At 38.1% G+C, this 20,750-nt stretch overlaps 1 long non-coding RNA gene across 1 annotated transcript in view; it reads right to left on the reverse strand.

The window, feature by feature from the left end:
* Positions 1-18,098, reverse strand: part of LOC111771324 (uncharacterized) — a 54,272-nt gene extending 36,174 nt beyond the window's left edge. Inside the window, exons 1-2 of the long non-coding RNA XR_002805089.2 lie at positions 17,958-18,098; positions 16,917-16,991 (exon numbers count right to left, since the gene is read on the reverse strand). This is a non-coding gene — a long non-coding RNA (uncharacterized lncRNA). The remainder of the gene's footprint in view (positions 1-16,916; positions 16,992-17,957) is intronic.
* Between the last annotated feature and the right edge of the window lie 2,652 nt (positions 18,099-20,750).

Genomic DNA, 20,750 nt, shown 5'->3' on the forward strand with positions numbered 1-20,750 from the left:
GAGCTGGGGCTGGAGCAGGGGAGCCAATTGGAGGGGAGATAGGCAGGGCAGAGGGGGAGGCTGTGCACATACTCAGGGGTGAGAGAGCTTGGACAGGCACGACAAACCTGAACTCGCCACATGCTCAGAGTGTGCTGAGACCTTCTCCTGGCCTCTGCGGGCCGATGGCTCAAGAGCCGGCAGTGTCAAAGGTGTGTTTTGGGATGCCCTTAGGACACTGTTTGCCAGTAAGGTGATGTCTCTTTATAGTCTTGTGATTCTACTGTCTTTTGCAATCCTAAGTATTTCTGCATCTCAGACATAAATGCCACATTCATTTGTGTTCCAAGCAAGGGAAATTTGGGGGTCCAAGGTAATTTATAAGAAAGCTTTGGTCTATTAGATATGTTTGGTTTGAATGGAAGTAGAGAGAGAAGAGTGTTTCATGAGATGTCAGAAGATTAGAATTTAAATCCTGACTCTGACAATTACTAGCACTTCAATCTGTAAAACAGGCTTAATAATACCCAGACTCTCTTTCTTATAAATAATAATGGTATCAAAATGAAATGATCTTTCTCAAAGTTCTTTTTAGTTTTTGGTGAGGAAGATTTTCCCTGAGATAACATCTGTGCCAGTCTTCCTCTGTGTTGTATGTGGGATGCCATCACAGCATGGCCTGATGAGTGGTGCCTAGGTCAACCTAGTGCCTGGGATCTGAACCCGTGAACCCCGGGCCCCTGAAGTGGAGCATGGGAAATTAACCACTGTGCCACTGGGCCAGCCACTAAATATTTTATTTACTTTATCTCATCTCAGAGCACTTTGAGAGGGGCCAGCCTGGTGATGCAGTGGTTAAGTTTGCACACTCCACTTCAGTGGCCCAGAGTTCATGGGTTCAGATCCCAGATACAGACCTGCACACCACTCATCAGCCGTGCTGTGATGGTGTCCCACATAGAAAACAGAGGAAGATGGCACAGATGCTAGCTCAGGGACAATCCTCCTCAAGCGAAAAGAGGAAGATTGGCAATGAATGTTAGCTCAGGGTCAATCTTCCTCACCAAAAAAAAGAAGAAAATAAAATATGTGTAAAATTTATTACTAGTTTTATTTATTATTAATTACACTTTTAAGGTGAGCAATATGAATTTGATTTACTATAAAATCTTGTTTTCAACATTTTTTGTGTAGTAGTCTGAAGATCTTGTTGTTAGCTCAGTTTATTTCATTGGTCAGTATTAATGGCTGGAAAAGATATCAGAGATTCCTAGATTCAAATGGAAGCTGGGCATTCTTGGATGAATGTACTAAGTCATGATATTTCTTTTCTTTATTTAAAAATTATTTTATTGAGGTCATATGGCTTATGACATTGTGTAAATTTCAGGTGTATGTTATTATATTTCAGTTTCTGTATAGATTGCATCTTGCTCACCACCAATAGTCTAGTTTTTATCCACCACCATACATATGTGACCCTTTACCCTTTTCACCCTACTCCCAACCCCTTTACCCTCTAGTAACCACTAATCTGTTCTCCTTATCCATGTGTTTATTTTCCACATATGAATGAGATCATACAGTGTTTGTCTTTCTCTGTCTGGCTTATTTCACTTAGCATAATACCCTCAACGTCCATCCGTGTTGACACAAATGGCACAGAAATAAGGATATTTATTTTCAATCATTTTCATTAATTATCTTCATGCTTTTCTTGAAATTCACTTAGTAAATTTCTATCTTCCTGGATGTCAATCAGTAACCAAGCAAACTAGTTGGAAGGAGCTACATTGTGATATTTCCAACAAATAAATTAAAAACTCACTAAGCTGCTTCATTTGGAAGATTGTTTTTAACAAGTTGGGAAATTTGGACTCCAAGTTCAGTGTGCAGAAATGAGAGGCCTTGTAAGTGACATGCATTGTTTTAAGTAACAAAATTTTGAAACAATGGAAATATTTCCAAACATCAGTTTTTCAAATGTTCTCATCATTACACTTGTTTTTTCTCTTGAAAATTAGTTTTTCTCACTCATTTCTTGAAAGTCACCTTTTGCAGGGAAGGGACAAATTAACTGCATTTGTTTTAAGCATTTTTGTCAGGAAGCATATCACTAACTTGTCATGACAAAATGGTTAAACATTTGAAATACTTGTATTTTGGTAGGAGAAAAATGTGTAACTTATTATTGCCAGTCTCAATTCATATATAAAATATTAGCAAGACTTAATTTTTTATAATCTTGGGATATTATCTGTATACAAAATTTCCATCATTTCTTCCCATGCCCTGATGAATCGTAGGGCTGTGCATAGCCTACTTTAGAGCCACTGCTCTAATAGTTGAGAAAAGTGCAATTTTCCCCGCCTGTTAGGAAGCCAGGAAATTTCTACTGATGGGATGGCATGCAGTGGGAGGGTTTGGGTCCTGTCTTCTTCCTTTGTTGAGTAAAAAATGTCACAGAAGACGATGGGTGCTCAACCTCCCCTCTCCAGCCTGTGTTTATGTCACAAGTCCCTGGACCACCCAACTCCAGTCTTCAGTGAAGGCACTTCCTTCTTCCCCGTCTACCGTTCTCACTCTCAGCCTTGTCTCCCACCCCAGTGCTCTCTGTCGGTTCTCAAGATGTCAGTGTTTTTCAAAAGCCATCACATTCACGAGACTAGTCTTAAAATTCATTGCTAATTAGGAGCAGAGGGCCCACAGTTTTGTGAGCCAGAGTTTCCTCATCTGTAAAGAAGATTCAACTACATTTTAAAGGTCTCTTCTATCTTTAAGAATCTTTCTAAATTTAATGAGTCTCTCTGAGCAAAGATGTACCAACTCATAGTAACTTGAACGCTTGCACTAGTTCCCCTATATTCTCAATATAAATATTTTTTACTGAATTGTAAGTTAATTCATGTTGTAACTGCTGAAAATATTTACTGAAGACTATAGAAAACCTGTGATCTTCTTTCATTGAGTATTCTCACCACTTTCCTTCGTTCTAATATTTGACACACACAGAATTAATCTATGTGTTTCTTGTGCTGCATAACATTTAAGTAGATTCAAGCCCATTATTATTGACCTTGCTTACCATTTATATGACATTTAACGTTTATGAATCGCCATTACAATTACTTGAATGAACAGAATTATAACAGCTGCTAACATGAATTTCTCCTTAGGTTTTGGCAAAAAAAGAGTTTAATAACAATAAAACATCTGATAATGACAGTGGCAATAATAATTTGCCTTGGCTTAGAATCATATTCTTTGAAGTGGAGGTGGATGCATTCGTTATGGATACTACTAGTTGTGTTGACGGAAAGGAAAGTGTGCTTCTGAGAAACATAACAAAAAATCAGTAACGGATATCTATTGAGTGTCTGCTGCAAGGCATCATACTCTGTGCGTATAAATGTTTGTTCAGTCAGTAGGTTAGGGACTAGGAGTATTCAGGCAGTAGAAGTACCATCTGTCCATGGTGTGAGTTTCAGTGCTGATCTGAGGACTTGGGTCTCTTTAGATAGCCTGGAGCCTCTCCAGGTGAAATTTTGAATCCTGTCCTCTAAATGGTCTTCCAAGATGATGATAATTCAGGATTAGGTGAGAGGACCCCTGCTACTTTAGCTGAAATCATACAAACCAGAAGGTGATTCAGCTCCTTGAAAGTGCGTAAATGGGTGGATTTACCGCCTTCACTTGTTTTAGCACTGAAATCCCCCCATCCAGGGAAATACTTCAGTTCCAGGCAAACCAGGATGTGTTGATCACTCCAGGTCTAGTTGAGTTTTGAGGAATAAGAAGTGAATGTGGATTTTGTTAAATTGCTAGCAGCTTCTGCTAAACCAGCTTAGATTTCACAGGGTCCAGCATTAATTATGTCTCGCAAACACCTTCGGTTCCCTTCTTGCCCACCATCACATTCACCCAGCAAAACCTCAAACTTGGTTGAGCCTAACAACTGCACACTTGTACCTGAGTACCTAGAGGTTGCTAGAGACAATCACATAACCTTTCTCACTCTTCTTACTGTAAATCTCAAATGTGTATTTATATTTCCATTCCATCTCTGCAATTCTCCAGTAACTTCACTTTCTCACTCTTTCAGAAGCCCACTGCACACCTTTCCTATCTCCCCCTACCAACACCCATTCTCCCTATTATCAGTTGTTGACCGACTCGTAATTCATTGAAGAAAAGTAGATGCAATTATATGTCAATAATCTCATCTCTCCCTGTTGAATCCAACAGTCTACCTGGCTCTGTACGTAACTCTGCCTTCTCTCTTGCTATAAGGCAAAATGCATCATTGCTCCTATGACAGGTCAACCCTTACACCCTTGCTCTGATTCCATCCTTTCTCTCCAACTTGAGAAGTGTTCTCTGGAAATTTTTTTATTTCTCTATTATTTGATCATTTACTCCCTTTCTACTGGCTTGTTCACATCAACATTCAGAAAATAATAGCCATATAAGCAATTGTTTTTTGAGTCCCACTTGCCCTTCAGCTGCACCCATTTCTCTGTTTCCACTCAGGGAAAAACAATTAACTCTACAAACTTTTGTTTATTTATTTATTCATTTATTTATTTATTTATTTATTTATTTATTTATCTTTTGAGGAAGATTAGCCCTGATCTAACTACTGCCAATCCTCCTCTTTTTGCTGAGGAAGACCAACCCTGAGCTAACGTCCATGCCCATCTTCCTCTACTTTATACGTGGAATGCCTACCACAGCATGGCTTTTGCCAAGCAGTGCCATGTCTGCACCCGGGCTTCCAGCCAGCAAACCCCAGGCCACCGAGGAGCAGAACGTGCGAACTTGACCACTGCACCACTGGGCCAGCCCCTACAAACTTTTACTTTCCCCTCTCTCAACTCACCCCTTTGGCATCAGTCCCCACAAGCCTCTTGAAACAGGTCTCACTAACATCAGCAGTGACTTCTCTGTTGACAAATCCAATAGTGAAAAATTTTTCCCTCATTTTATTTGACCTTTCAATAATATCTGACACAGTTGTACCTCCTGTCTTCTTGAAACATTTTTTGGTAGATTTGGTAGATAGCACAATAATCTGGATTTCTTCCTGCCTTGGTGCTGTGCCTTCTCACTTTCCTTTACTGGCTTCCCCTTTGGGTGATTTCTAGCCATTGCCGTGCTCCAGCGTTCCATTTGGGGCCCTCTTCTTCTCTATCTATGCTTTCTTATTATGTGATTGTACCTTGACCTTGGCCTTGAATATCTCCCACAGGCAGATACCCCCAAATACGTAACTATTAGCCTTGATCTTCAACTAATTCCAAAACACAGAATGCCAATTGGATGTCTAATAAAACCCTCAAAACTCACAGTTAAAAAAATGCATGTTTGATGCTTCTCTACAAAGTAGATCCTCTCAGTAAATGGCAACATCCATCTAGTAGCTACAGCTAAAAGCCTAGGAATAAACCATGATCCCATTTTTTACTTTACCTTACCATCTTTTAATTCATAAACAAGTCACTTCTGACTTGAAATATAGCTTGATCCCAACTATTCACCACCTCTCATACCTCAGCCCAGATTCAAACCACAATCATCTCATTCTGGAATGATCATAACAGCCCCCAACTCAATTTTCTGTTCTCACTCTTGGCCCCTTTATAGTCCTTTCCCTTTATAGCTTCCTGAATTTTATATCTATCTATCTATCTGAGTGTTAATTACAAAGAAATTCAAGTCATATCATTTCCCCTGCCTCAAAATCCTCAATGACCCCAACAGCAATAAGAATAAAATCCAGACTTCCCGCCACAAGAAGGTAAGCCTCCCTGTGATTTATTTCTCTTTTTCTTCTGTTCACCCCACTCAAGCCACACCTTCTTTCTTTTTGAAATTTGAACACATCATAATCATTCCATAGGTTGATTTTTCACTTGTTGATGATTTCCTTTACTTTGCAGAAGCTTTTTAGTTTGATTTAGTCCCACTTGTTTATTTTTGCTTTGGTTGCCTTTACTTTTGGTAATAAATTTAAAAAACTATTGCCACGACTGATCTCAAGGAACTTACCTCCTATGTTTTCTTCTAGGAATTTTATGGTTTCAAGTCTCATATTCAAGTCTTTAATCCATTTTGAGTTGATTTTTATATATGGTGTAAGATAAGGGTGCAGTTTCATACTTTTGCACGTGGCTGTCCGGTTCCCCAACACCACTTATCAAAGAGGTTATCCTTTCCTCATTGTCTCCTTGCCTCCTTTGTCATAAATTAATTGACCATATATGCATGGGTTTATTTATTGGCTTTCTATTCTGTTTCACTGATCTATGAGTCTGTTTTTATGCCAATACCATACTGTTTTGATTATTATAGCTTTGTAATATAGTTTGAAATCAAGGAGTGTGATGCCTCTAGCATTGTTCTTCTTTCTCAAGATTACTTTTGCTACTCATTATCTTTTCTGATTCCATCCAAATTTTAGGACTATTTTTTCTATTTCTGTAAAAAATGCTGTTGGAATTTTAATAGGGAATGCTTTGACTCTGCAGATCACTTTGGGTAGTATGGACATTTTAACAATATTAAATCTTCCAATCCATGAACATGGAATATCTTTCCATTTCTTTGTGTCTTCTTCAATTTCTTTCATCAATATCTTACAGTTTTCAGTGTATAGATCTTTCACCTTCTTGGTTAAATTTATTCCTAAGTATTTTATTCTATCTGATGCTATTGTAGATGGGATTATTTTTTAATTTTTCCTTCTGATAGTTTATTGTTAGTGTATAGAAATGCAACTGATTTTTATGTTGATTTTCTATCCTGCATCTTTAATGAATTTGTTTATTAAGTCTAAAAGTTTTTTGGTTGTCTTTAGAATTTTCTATATATAATACCATGTCATCTAAAAGTAGAGGCAGTTTTACTTCTTTCTGACTTGAATGCTTTTTATTCCTTTTCTTGCCTAATTGGTCTGGCTAGGACTTACAGTACTATGTTGCATAAAAGTGGTGAGAGTGGGCATCCTTGTCTTGTTTCTGATCTTAAAGGAAAAGCTTTTCACCACTGTGTAAGATGTTAGCTGTGGACTCCTCATATATGGCCTTTATTTTGTTGAGGTATCTTCCCTCTATACATAGTTGTTGAGAATTTTTATCATAAAAAGGTGTCGACTTTTGTCAAATGAATTTTCTGCGTCTATTGAGATGTTCATATGATTCTTATCCTTCATTTTGTTAATGTGGTATATCACATTAATCGCTTTATGGAAGTTGAACCATCCTTGCATTTGTGGAATAAATCCCACTTGATTATGGTGTATGATCCTTTTACTGTACTGTTGAATTCAGTTTGCTAATATTTTGTTGAGGATTTTTACATCTATGTTCATTGGGTTTATTGGCTTATAATTTACTTTTATATAGTATCTTTGTCTGGTTTTGGTACCAGGGTAATGCTGACCTCATAAAATGCATTTGGAAGTCTTTCCTCCTCTTCTATTTTTTGGAGGAGTTTGAGAAAGATTGGTATTAATTTTTATTTAAATGTTTGGTAGGATTCACCAGTGAAACCATCTGGTCCTGGACTTTTGTTCTTTGGGGGGGTTTTGATTACTGATTAAATCTCATTACTAGTAACCAGTCTGCTCAGATTTTCTATTTCTCCATGATTTAGTCTTGGTAGGTTGCATGTTTCTGGGAATTTATCCATTTCTTCTAAGTTATCCAATTTGTTGGTGTGTAATTGTTCATAGTGATCTCTGATGATCCTTTGTATTTGTATGGTATCAGTTGAAATATCTCTTCTTTCATTCCTAATGTCATTTGTTTGAGTTCTTTATCTTTTTTCTTGGTAAGTCTAGCTAAAGGTTTGTCGATTTTGTTTATGTTTTCAAAAAATCATCTCTTAGTTCTTTGATTTTTTCCATTGTCTTTTTAGTCTCTATTTCATTTATTTTGCTCTGTTTCATTTATTTTGTTGTTTCCTTTCTTCTGCTAATTTTGGCTTAGTTTTTTCTCCTTTTTCTAGTTCCTTGAGATGTAGACTTAAGTTGTTTATTTGAAATCTTTCATTTTTCCTTAAAGTAGACATTGATTGCTATGAACATCTCTCTTAGAATTGCTTTTGCTGCATCCCGTAAGTTTACATATGTTGTGTTTCAATTTTCATTTGCCTCAAGATATTTTTTATCTCTCTTTTCATTTTTTCTTTGATACATTAGTTGTTTACTAACAGGTTGTTTAATCTCCACATATTTGTGAATTTTTCAGTTTTCTTCTAATTGATTTCTAGTTTTATATCATTGTAGTTCAAAAAGATGCTTGATATAATTTCAGTCTTCTTAAACTTATTAATACTTGTTATGTGGCCTAACGTATGATCTACCCTGGAGAATGTTCCATGTGCACTTGAGATAAAAGTGTATTCTGTTGTTTTTGGATGGAATGTTTTGTGTATGTCTGTTAAGTCTATCTGGCTTAATTTGTAGTTTAAGTCCAATGTTTTCTTATTGATTTTCTGTCTAGATGATCTATCCATTGTTGAAAGTGGTGCTTCATATCTGTTAATATTTGTCATATACACTTATGTGTGCTTATGTTGGGTGAATTAATATTTAGAAATGTTATAGCCTCTTGCTGGATTGACCCTTTTCTCATTATACATTTCCCTTCCTTGTCTTTGTTACAGTCTTTGGCTTAAAGTCTATTTTGTTTGATATAAGCATGGCTACCCCTGCATTCTTTTGGTTTCCATTTGCCTGGAATATCTTTTTCTATCCCTTCCTTTTTAGGGTCTGTCCTTACATCTGAAGTGAGTCTATTGTAGGCAGCACATAGTTGGGTATTGTTTTCTTTTATTAATTCAGCCACTCTATGTCTTTTGATTTGAGATTTTAGTCTACTTATATTTAAAGTAATTATTTGTAGGTGTGGACTTACTATTGACCTTTTGTTAACAGTTTTCTGGCTGTTTTGTTGTTCTTTTTTTTATTTCTTCCTCTCATTCTCTTCCTTTATGATTTGATGATTTTCTGTGGTGGTATGCTTAACTTTGTTTCCCTTTATCTTTTGGGTATACCTGCAGGATTTTGCTTTATGGTTACCACGGAACTGACACAAAATATCTTAACAATTTATTTTAAGCTGGTAACAACATAACTTCAAACATATACAAAAGATCTACATTTACACACTTCCCCCCCACATTCTATGTTTTTGATGTCAAAATTGACCTATTTTTACATTGTGTATTCATTAACAAATTATTGTAGTTATAATTATTTACAATATTTGTGTCTTTTAAGCATCATACTAGACTTATAAGTGATTTAGCCATCACCATTACAATGTTGGAGTTTTTTGAAGTTAACTATATGTTTACCTTTACAACAGTGAGGTTTATTCTTTGATATGTTTAGAGTTACTAATTAGCTTCTCTTCGTTTCTGCTTGATGAAGTCCCTTTAACATTTCTTGTAAGGCCAGTCTAGTAGCGATGAACTATTTTAGCTTTTGCTTGTCTAGAAAATTTCTTCTCTCCCCCTCAATTCTCAAGGACAATTTTGTGGGCAGAGTATTCTTGGTTGGCAGTTTTTCTTTTAGCACCTTGAATATATCATGCTATTCCCTTCTGGCCTGCAAGATTTTTGCTGTAAAATCTGGCGATAGTATTATGGGTATTCCCTTGTATGTAACAAGTTGCTTTCTTTTACTGCCATTAAGATTCTCTCCTTTTTTTTAACTATTGATATTTTAGTTATAATTTGTCTTAATCTGAGTCTCTTTGGATTCATCTTGTTTGGTATTCCTGAATCTGGATGTCTGTTTCTTTCCCAAAGTTGGGGAAGTTTTCAGCCATTATTTCTTTAAATAAGCTTTCTGCCCCTTCTTGCTTCCCCTCTTGGATCCCTATAATGTGTGTATTGTTTCCTCAGTCCCTTAAGCTGTCATCACTCTCTTTCATTCTTTGTTCTTTGGTCCCTCTGATTGGATGAATTCTACTGCCCTATCTTCAAGTTCACTGATTCTTTCTTCCACTTGATCTAATCTGATGTTGATTCCCTCTTTTTTTTCAGTTTACTTATTTACTTATTGTATTCAGCTCTGTGATTTGTCTCTGTTACTTTTTAAAATACTTTCTATCTCTTTATTGAAGTCCTCACTTTGTTCATCCATTCTTGTCCTGACCTCAGTGAGCATCTTTATGGTCATTATTTTGAACTCCCTGTTAGGTAAATTACCTATCTCCATTTCATGAACGTCCATTTCTTGAGTTTTATCTTGTTCTTTTATTTGGAACACATTTGCTTTGTTTCTTCATTTTCCTTGACTCTCTGTGTTGCTTTCTGCACATTAAATACAATAGCCTCCTTTCCCAGACTTGACAGCGTGGTCTTACGTAGGTGATGAACCTCATCTATCAGCCTGGCCTGAGCTCTTGGCTGCCTTTCAAACCTTTGTGAATGTCCAGGGAGGCTTATTTGCTTTTGGTGCCTCCTATTAGTTGAGGATGCCAAAACTGTCAGTCTGCAAATGGCTGGAATGCCATCAGCACCTAGGCAGTTTGCTTGGAATCCAGACCCTTAGGCAACAGCTGGGAAAGTATGTACTTAGGACCCTTTGAGGGAGGAACTGGGAGATGGGTCTTACTGACTGCTCTGTCTGCACTTGGCCCAGGTGTATAGCCATAGTGGGTGCTCTTACACTCAAGGTCTATTTTTTTTATACAGTGCTGTTGGACTTTTGAAGGCTAGCCCCACTAGCTAGTGTAACCAAGCAATCCAGAGGCCCATCCCGGAGACTGCAGCCATAAAAGCTGTGATGCCAGACATGTGTACAAGCTCCTTCTAGGGAGATATTGGCAACTTGGAGCAGGTTAGAGGGAGAGGGCATGAAATGTGTCCACAGGCTTCCCTGTTCTCTGGGGAGGATGGCACTCAGGCCCTAGATGGGTGCTAAATTAGAGGCCTGACCTTCAAGAGGCAGCTTTTAATGCATGCAAATAGATCCATTTTAGGGAAAGACTGGGAGATGGGTGTTTTTGGTCTGCTCCCTCTGGGCTGAGCCCTGGGGGAATAGTCAGGGTGAGTTCTCAAAAGCCCGTTAAGAACTATTTCTTTGTTTGCTATAGTCTTGTGGGTCTCATAAAGGCAAGCTTTCATTGGCTTTTAGAGCTAGGTGCTTGGTGGCCTGTCCCTCAGGTAGGAGTTTTAAGAGCTGGGGCACTAGATTTGAGTTCCAAACTCTTCGCTCCTCAGGGAGAAGCTGAAAACTGAGAGTTCCTTCCCCACCCCCATCCTCAGTTGTATGGAGCTATGCTGGCAGTGGGTGTTATGGTGAAAGTATGTTTCAGCCTTTCCTACCCATTTTGATGTGGGTATTTTCTCATCTGCCCAATGTGTAGGAGTCACTCAGCTAGTTTCTGGATTTCCTTCAGAGGAAATTACTTCATGTGCAGCTGTACATTCAGCATGTCCATGGGAGGAGAGGAGTTGAGGAGCCTCTTATGTTGCCATCTTAGACCAGAACCCTAGAAACAGGTCTGCATCATATATTTTGTGACTTATAAAGAGAATCTTTGTCGAGATTGTGAAGATTTTCAGTTCCAGGAGTTTTATAATTTTAGCCTTTATATTTATGTCTTTAATTCATTCTGAGTAAATTTATGTTTATGGTGTGAGATGTGGGCAAAGATTTATTACTTTTTTTTGCATACAAATATCCAACTATTTCAGCACCATTTGTCAAAAAGCTTATCCTTTCTCCCTATCAAATTATCTTATCACCTTTGGTAAAATTGTTTTTAGACCAGAACTTTCTTTGATGATGGAAACACTCCATTTTGGTGCCGTCTGATATGGTGGCACTAACCACAGGAACTGTGTGTGCTTGAAGTACAGCAGGAACTAAATTTCTAACTGTATTCTAATTTTTGTGCCATCACGTCAATTCCAACTCTTAGCAACTCTGTGTATAGCAGAATGGAATCCTGGCTGGCCTTTTTGTGCCATCCTCTCATCTTCTGGCACTATGTCAGATGATGCTCCACTGCTTTTCATGGCCAATTTTTTAGAAGTGGGTGGCCAGGTCCTTCTTTCTAGTCTATCTTAGTCTGGAAGTTCTGAAACCTGTATACCATGGGTAACCCTGCTGGTATTTGAAATACCAGCGGCATAGCTTTCAACATCACAGCAACAGACAGCTGCCACAGTATGACAACCGACAGACAGGTGGTGTAGTCAAGTTTAATTAATTTAAATTTACGTTTAAATAGCTACACGTGCTTAGAAGCTACTAGATTTAACAGCACAATTCTGAATCTCTCTTTTATTGCATTGATTTCTATTCCTATACCAATGCTAAACTATTTTAATTACCAAAGCTTTATAATAAATCTCGAAATCAGGTAGTAAAGTCCTCCAACTTTTTTTTTAACTTTCAAATTGTTTTTCCTATTTTAGGTCATTTGCATTTCCATATATATTTTAGAAGCAGCTTATCAGTTTCTACAATAATAGCCTGCTAAGATTTCCATTTGGATTACACTAAATCTACATGAATTTTGGAAGATCTGGTATTCTGTTCCATGAAATTGTATATTCCCCCATTTATTTAGCTCTTCTCTAATTTCTCTTAGCAATATTTTATAGTTTTCAGAGTACATCTTGAACATAATTTATTATATTTACCTATAAGTATTTTGTGTTTTTTAATATTTAGAAATGGTGCTATTTAAATTTAGTTTTTTTATTGCTTCTTTCTAGTATGTGGAAATGCAACTGATTTTTCCATATGACCTTGTAGCTTGTGATCTCACTAAATTCACTTATTTGTTCTAGTACCTTTTTCATTGATTTCTTAAGATTTGCTACATATACAGTTACATCTTCTGCAAAAAATGACAGAGGACCTTGGTTTCTGATCCAGCATGTAAGAAGCTTGGAAATTATCACTCCATTCTAACTAGTACTAAAAAACTGAATAAACTAAAAATCAATACTTCTTAGATCCACCAGAGAATTGAGATCACAGGGCAAACTGCTGCCCCACAAATGGGAGAGACTGACAGGCAAACATAGAGAATCACAACTTACTGGAGCAGAAACCTCCACCAGAACTGTACTGAGGCAGAAAAGCCTAAATGTAATTGGTGAATTTCTGGATGCTCAGTGCGGACAGGTCTGAGAGCCAAAAACTCTGGGGAAGGGGCAAGTCTCATGGGAGCCCCACGCTTTTGTGAGTTTTACCTTCAGGAGCTCTATCAGGCTCTCACAGTCAAGAGCAGAGAGTAATCCCTCATGCTCCTGGTTGGGAGAGGGGAACGTAACCATTCTGAAGTACAGCAGAGGATTCTGGTTTTCATAATAAGACCTTTCCTCAAGAGAAACTATTTTACCAGAACCTAACCTGTTGGGGTTTTTTTCAGAGCCTAACTGACCTGGGGGAAGGGAAATGCCCACTCCAGCCCTCTCGAGTCATCCCATCCCATCTCAGCAGGAGGAGGAAAATGATAAGCACTTGTGAAAGGCACAGCCCAAAGGCACAGGCTCACTAAAAGGCTGAAACCTAGTGAGGACTGTAGAAATCTTCCCTGCACCCCTCATCTTACCACCGCTGTTAAAGGCCTTTTACCCAATAATCCATGTCTGGCTTTCAACCAAAAATTACAAGGCATACTAAAGGCAGAACACAGTTTGAAGAGACAGAGCAAGCAGGAGAACTGACCCAATATGGCAGAGATGTCCGACTTATCATAGTGTAAATTTAAAACAACTATGATTAATAGTCTAAGAGCTCTAAAGGAAAAGGTAGACAACATGCAAAAACAGATGGATAGTGTAAGTAGAGAGAAGGAAATTCTAAAAAAGAATTTTTAAAAAGGCAAGGGATAAAAAAAAATCTTAACAGAAATGAAGGAGACATTTAGTGGGTTCAGTAGATGAGACATGGCTGAGGAAAGAATCTCTGAGCTTGAAGATATGTCAATACAAACTTCTACAACTAAAAATCAAAGGGAAAAAAGATTGAAAAAAATTAGAACAGAATATTTAAGCACTGTGGAACAACTACAAAAGGTGTAGCATATATGTAATGGGATTACCAGAAGGAGAAGATAGAAAGAAACAGCAGAAATATTTGAAGCAATAATGAGTGAGAATTTTGCCAGAATTAATGTTAGACACCAAACCACATATCCAGGGAGCTCAGAGGATACCAAGCAGGATTACTATTCCCCAAAACCCCATGTAGACAAATCATATTCAAATTGCAGAAAATCAAAAATAGAAAAAATCTTGAAAGAAGCCAGAGGGGAAAAAATTCTTACCTATAAAGGAGCAAAGATGAAAATCATATCTGACTTCTCCTTTGAAACCATGCAAACAAAAATATTGTGGAGTGAAATATCTAAAACATTGAGAGAGGGGCTTGCCTTGTGGCCGAGTGGTTGGGTTTGCGTGCTCTGCTTTGGCGGCCCAGGGTTTTGCCAGTTCAGATCCTGGGCGTGGACCTAGCACCGCTCACCAGGCTGAGGTGGTGTCCCACATAGCAGAACTGGTGGGACTTGCAACTAGAATATACAACTATGTGCTGGGGGCTTCGGGGAGAAGCAGAAGAAAAAAAAGAAGACTAGCAACAGATGTTAGCTCAGGGCCAATAAGATAAATAAATAAATAAAACATTGAGAGGGAAAAATGACCAACCTCTAATTCTGCATCTGAGAAATTAGCCTTCAAAAGTGAATGGGAAGTAAAGAATTTCTCAAACAAAAATTGAGGGAATTTGTTGTTGGTAGATCTCTCTGGCAAGAGATGTTAAAAAAAGTTTGGAAGGAAAATGCTGCAGTAAGAATCTTGGATCTATATAAATAAAAAAGAGCATTAGGGAAGTAATAAGTGAAGGTGTAGGGTACACAAAAACCTATTTTTCTTACTTTTAATTTATCTAATAGATAACAGTTTGTTTCAAATAGTAGCAATAGCGTATTCAATGATTACAGTTTACGTATAAGTGAAATGAATGATAGCAATGAGACACGAGACAGGAGGGAGGCATTAGGAATTATTGGGTTACTCCAAGGCACCGGCGCCCCTGTGAAGAGGGAGCGCCTGCCTGGTCACGCCCGCCGCCTGCTCCTCTCGTGCCTGCTGCACCGTCTAGTCTCAGCGAATTGGCAGATGCTTGTACTCACGAAATTCCCCTCCTTTGCATCTTTTTTATTTTAAATTTTCCAGAATTAAAAGAGAAACTTTATGGTCTGCAACCATTTCAAGAGGGAAGGAATAGTTTACTTCTCCACTAAATTATACAGGAATTTCCTGATTTGACAACAAATGCAGGCCCTATAACACAAGACATATCTTCACCCAAATTGAGAGTCTTGACTCTTCTCATGTAGCAAGCAGTGGGGCCCAGCCGTATACTGTGTCTCTGCCCCCAACCTCTGAAAAGCCTGTCTTTGCAGTGTTTTCCTTCTCTAACTCTGTCCAAACAACTAGAATTCATTTATACAGATTAATGTTCTTTCTTGACTCTTCTTCCAGGTGCAGTCACTTGGGAAGATTGCCTTTTGTGTTTCCTTCTTTTCCAAAAGCTTCTAAAGCAATTTAACCAGTAGGAACAAAACTAAAATGATGGCTTTTGAAAACGAGCCCCACTACCCTGGTTTGGCTATGCTCATATCCTTCCTCAGTGTCTCATTCTAAATCTTGTGACTCTTGATTGGAGTGACAAATGGTGTCACTCAATGATTGCCCAACATAAAAAATTAATGAACCGTTCATTTAAAAGTTTACTTTCTTGTAAATATACCATCCACCTCTCACCATAGAATGTCCTTAAGAATGGAGAAGAGCAGGGAATGCACTGAGGATTGAAATTGGTGTACACTACTATTCTTACAGTTTTAATTTTTTTATTTTGAAATAATCTAAAATTTACAGAAAAGTAGCAAGTATAGTACCAACAACTTTTGCCCCTGAACAATTTGAGAGTAAGTAGCAAACATGATGCCCATCACTGCTTTCTAATTTAGTATGTTTTTCTTACAAACAGGAACATCCTTTTATATAACCACAATACAACCATCAACATCAGGAAATTAACAGACCCCATTCAGGTTCCACCAATTGTCTGAATAACAACAGGACGATCAGGCTTGTGTTGTACTTTCCATGCCCCAGCCTTGGTTCTAAAATTCAAAGATCCCTGGACCCATTTAGTGAAGAATGGCGTTTAGAAACCAAGCATTGTGTTCTACGCACACCCATTACCTTTGTGGTGTTGCTGCTCTCAGACTCTCCCAGGAGACAGAGCTAGGATATGTTCACAGATATAAGCACACATTTATATCTACATTTATTTCCAAATTTAACTATTTATACATATATGAACATGAGTTTACATCAATACCTCCAATTTAATCAAATACTACAGAGTTGATTCCTGTTTTCTCTCTTTCCACATTTATACCTCTTTTGTCTAACAGTGAGAAAACTGCCTCCCATTAGGCTGAACATATTTACTTCTTTGATCAATCCCCCATATGTAACCAATCTCCTGTCACCGCCACCTCTTCTCCCACGCTGATGCTGTCTTCACTCTGCTGAAGCTAACTTGTGACATGCTGCTGTCTGCCTTCCTCACCCCATTTGTCCCTCTAACATCCCGACCTGGGATGTTCTTCCTTATGGTGCCTTCCTCGCCCTACTTGGTGATAAATTTTTGAAGACGATTTCCCGAGAGAGTCCTGTGCTTTGGATCCTTTAAGCCTAGTTCCCTGGGCATTCCAGTGATCTTCAAAGCTCATTGGTTCAACATGGAAAAGAATAAGTAAATAATAGTAGCAATTCAGTAGAAGTTATGTCAAGCTTAAAGTGTGCTTCTTTATGGAAAGGGGAAATAAGCCATGACCAGTCATTCTCTTGTTCTGCTCTTAATAAAACTAAGAGCTTCTACTCACCTGTTGTCAGGAACAAATGTTGGTGGTAATTCCTCTTGTGACTTCCTACACAGCTGTCCTGATACACTGGTACATCTAAGAGGAAAGAACCAGACAAGATGATTGGGAAAGATGACAAGGACAGATCCACTACATAGGTCACAACATACCAAGAAGGTGTATGGAGCTGCTAGAAAGGGAAAGGTTGATATGTTTCTGGTAACCTCAGCAGGAGTTCCTGGTTCTTTATTCATAACCGAATTCCCTATCTTAAAAAGGTTCTGAATGCAACTTCACCTCCAGTAGCTTCTCTTAGTTTGAATTTGTAGTCTCTCCCACTTCCAAGGACACAAATTCAGTGTTATCTTTTAGAGTAAAGCTTCTGTAAATTCCTGAACCAGACGGAGGGTGATTTCTTGAAAGAATCGATGATGTTAGTGAGAAAGCAATGTCTTTGTGCTCGTTCAATGAAACAGATTCATAGCATTGGCTTTAGGCACTGCCGTGAGGATGTTCACATTCTAATTTTCATTTACCAGCATTTTCCCTTTGTGACATGTCACCAAAGTCTTTAGAGACAACTTCTGGAAAAATCTCTCATAGTGCTTCCTGGGTGAGGCATGGTTGACCTGGAAGGTACTGTTTACAGCATGAAAGCACATGTTTCTCATGCTAGGTTTCTGGGGCACAGCTTGGAGAAATTCCAGCCTTATTTCCTTTCATGGCATACAATTCATATGTTTTATTCTTTTGCTTGCCAGAGAGTTCTACAAACTTCTCACCCTAAGTCTTTCCAGAATTGGTGAATTCTGCCTCTTTTCTGAGGGTCCATGACTTAAGCTCTGCCATTAGAGAAAAGGTTGGGATCAAACAAACTCTTCTAATTGGAAAAGAAACAATAATTTTTTTTTACAGTTATTGAGGATAACCTCAATAGCAAAATACTGGAATAAAAATCACAAAACTCAAGACATTTTCCCCACTTTCCCTGACCTCTCCTCTCATCCTTTCCAGAGAAACTTGATTTTCATGTTATATTTCTGTCCTTGTGAAAATACCAACCAGGCCACAAGGTAAGAAGACCAAATGGAATTATTCAAATTGTTGACATTTTTCCTTTACTTCCATTTCTTGTGCTCCATTATGCCATTGCCCCAGATGACAAGGCCAAGGTGACAGACGAAATATAAAAACAAACTGGCTAGTGACACTGCCAGTAACAGAGCAGTGGCCTCACAGAAGTTTCTATGGCAACTCTTCACCCCCTTGTGTGCTGTGGGTCCCAGCAAGCTGTGCGTCTGATAACTGAAGCTCCTCATGAAGGAGACTCTCTCTGGGTCTCTGTCACTGGCCTCAACTTGAACTTCAAGAGCAAGAAACTGGTTTCTTGGGAAGATAGAACACACAGGAGCTGGACATCAGACTTGCCTGTTATTACAGAGAGAAAAGGCAACGCAATTTCCAACTCTCCCCCTTGATTTAGCGTCATCATTTTATGGTCATCAGCATTTGTTATATTGTAAGCTGGAGATGTCCTTGAAGCTGTTGTGCGACATGATTCCCCTTGACCTACACTAATGGACCAGACTGCTAAGCTTTCTTTGTTCTTACATTTTCTCTTAATTTCCTGGCTCATTCTTCACTGTCAGGAAGTTAGATAACACATCTTGCTATTAGTCTGCTCTTCATTAACAGCCAAATTCTCTTCTAATTTGCTTTGGGCAAATGACCCAAATGAAACCAGTTTTTAGACATGAATATAAAATGAACTTGGAAAACATACATTTTTAGCTAATAGACTTTAGCACATGAAATTGGACTGTCATTCTACATGCTCATGAGCTTTTAATATTTATCTTCATGTTAAGCTGCATTTGAGAAGAGGTTATATGAGGTCTCATCTCCAAATATTATGCCGAGTTCTTATTATTAGGATTTTATAAACTTGACTTTACAAAACGCGCCCACACTGTTATACTCTTTTGTTCATAGTTCAGTTGCAAAGGAGGGAATCCACTCTCGCTGGTCTAAACAGAAAGGAATACACTTCAGACTAATAGAACCTTTACAAAATGATTGAAAGGGCGAGAGGAGAAGGCTGTAGGCTGAGCTTCCCGGAACAACTCTCAGCCCCTGGAACTATTCTGCTTGTGCCATAAATAGGAAAGGAAGCTGCTATTGCCTGTGCAGTCTGCAAACCCAGCTGTCTCCAGCACAACCCGTGCCAACTGAACGATGCCCCATATGCATTGTGTTTCCCCCCACATGAAGCTTGCACAATAGATGAGTGGAATCTGTTACATCCTGAACCCTAGCTGCAAGGGAGCCTCAGAATTGTAGTTTTAGCTTTCCAGCATCAACACTGTGGGAGGTAATACTAGAAAGGATTTGGAGCATGTGTCAAGGAGCCAATCCACAGAAAGCTTCCTCACCAATAATAATCTTATCATACAATTTTACTTAAGCAAATCAAAAATTATTGCATAAGAACTGTAAAAAGAAAATCCAAACAATGTGCTAATGGCTTATGTCTGATAAAATCTTTACTCCTTGATATTTTTATGTGAGCATGTATGAGTGTATATGTATGTGTGTATCTGTATGTATACGCAATATACATATGAAATATGTACATGCAATATATGTATGGGGGCACTATGGTAGGGAGCACAGTCATGTTGCACCAAACGTGACTAACTCTGACACTCTCGGGGCAGAGGCTGAGGGCAAGAATAAAGCCCTTAGAATGGCTGGGGGTGGACAGGCATTTATCAGGTTATGTGCTGGGTGCTGACTATACAAAGACAAACAATTTGGTCCATGTCCTTGAAGGAAATCACTTAAGAGGGAGATACTAATGAAGAAATAATTCTAAGACAATGGGGTAAATTTTATGATGGAAAAATACAGCTCCAAATTTTTCATTAAAATATCCCTGAACTGCAGACAAGGAAATAATAGAGTATAGCTTACAATGGCCCTCCACGAGGAATAAGAGTTTTGGCTATCTCACATTTTATCTTTAAAATGCATGCGAATTTTATGGTGTATTTTATAATGTATTTTTTAATTTAAAAAGATGTATGTATGTATATATATGTTTTAACTAACTTGTCATCATAAAAAAATGTTATTTATCTTTTTGGCTCATGGACAAAATTATCATTACATTGAATCTATTATTACCAGAAAATATGATTAAATTGAAAGAGGCATGCTGGATGAGGAAATTCTTCTTTTCTTTCGTTTTGATGTCAGAATATTTTTAAAACGTAGGCCCACCAAGATTTATGCCTATTGATGGTGATTGTTTCCAGGATTTTTATGAGCATCATCACTTAGTAGGTTATGCTTTATTCTTCTGATTAACAAATAGCTCATTCACCTTATTCAGGTTTCCTCCTTTGTTGTAATGTTTTCTCATGAAGAAACATCGCAGTGAAAGCTTAAGGAGATAAAGTCTGAGCTAAGGCAGCACTCGTCTGTATAATGGTGGTGTTCCACGCAGGAGAGGTATGGGGGAGCTGGCCACAACTGTGGGAGGAGTATATATATTATCGCTGAAATTATCCAGAATTCTTGGGACATGTGGTGATAATAAAAAGTAGACCTAATTTTATGGGTTTTGCAAATATTTTTCAACGCTCTACAGACAGTGCATTTCCTTATGGCCTTTCCCCAGGGCAGATGGCTCCCACGGCCCAGTTTAAGTAGTCACTGCTATCTTTCATGGGCAAATCTTCAAGTCACTTCCCATTATGTTCTAGTTTGGCTACAAGATGGTTATTCAGTGCACTTTTTTCCTTTATAAAGTTTATCATTTTGACCACCTCATTGAACATACACAGACGCTTC

The sequence above is a fragment of the Equus caballus genome, chromosome 30 (assembly GCF_041296265.1).
Source record: "Equus caballus isolate H_3958 breed thoroughbred chromosome 30, TB-T2T, whole genome shotgun sequence".
NCBI lineage: Eukaryota > Metazoa > Chordata > Mammalia > Perissodactyla > Equidae > Equus > Equus caballus.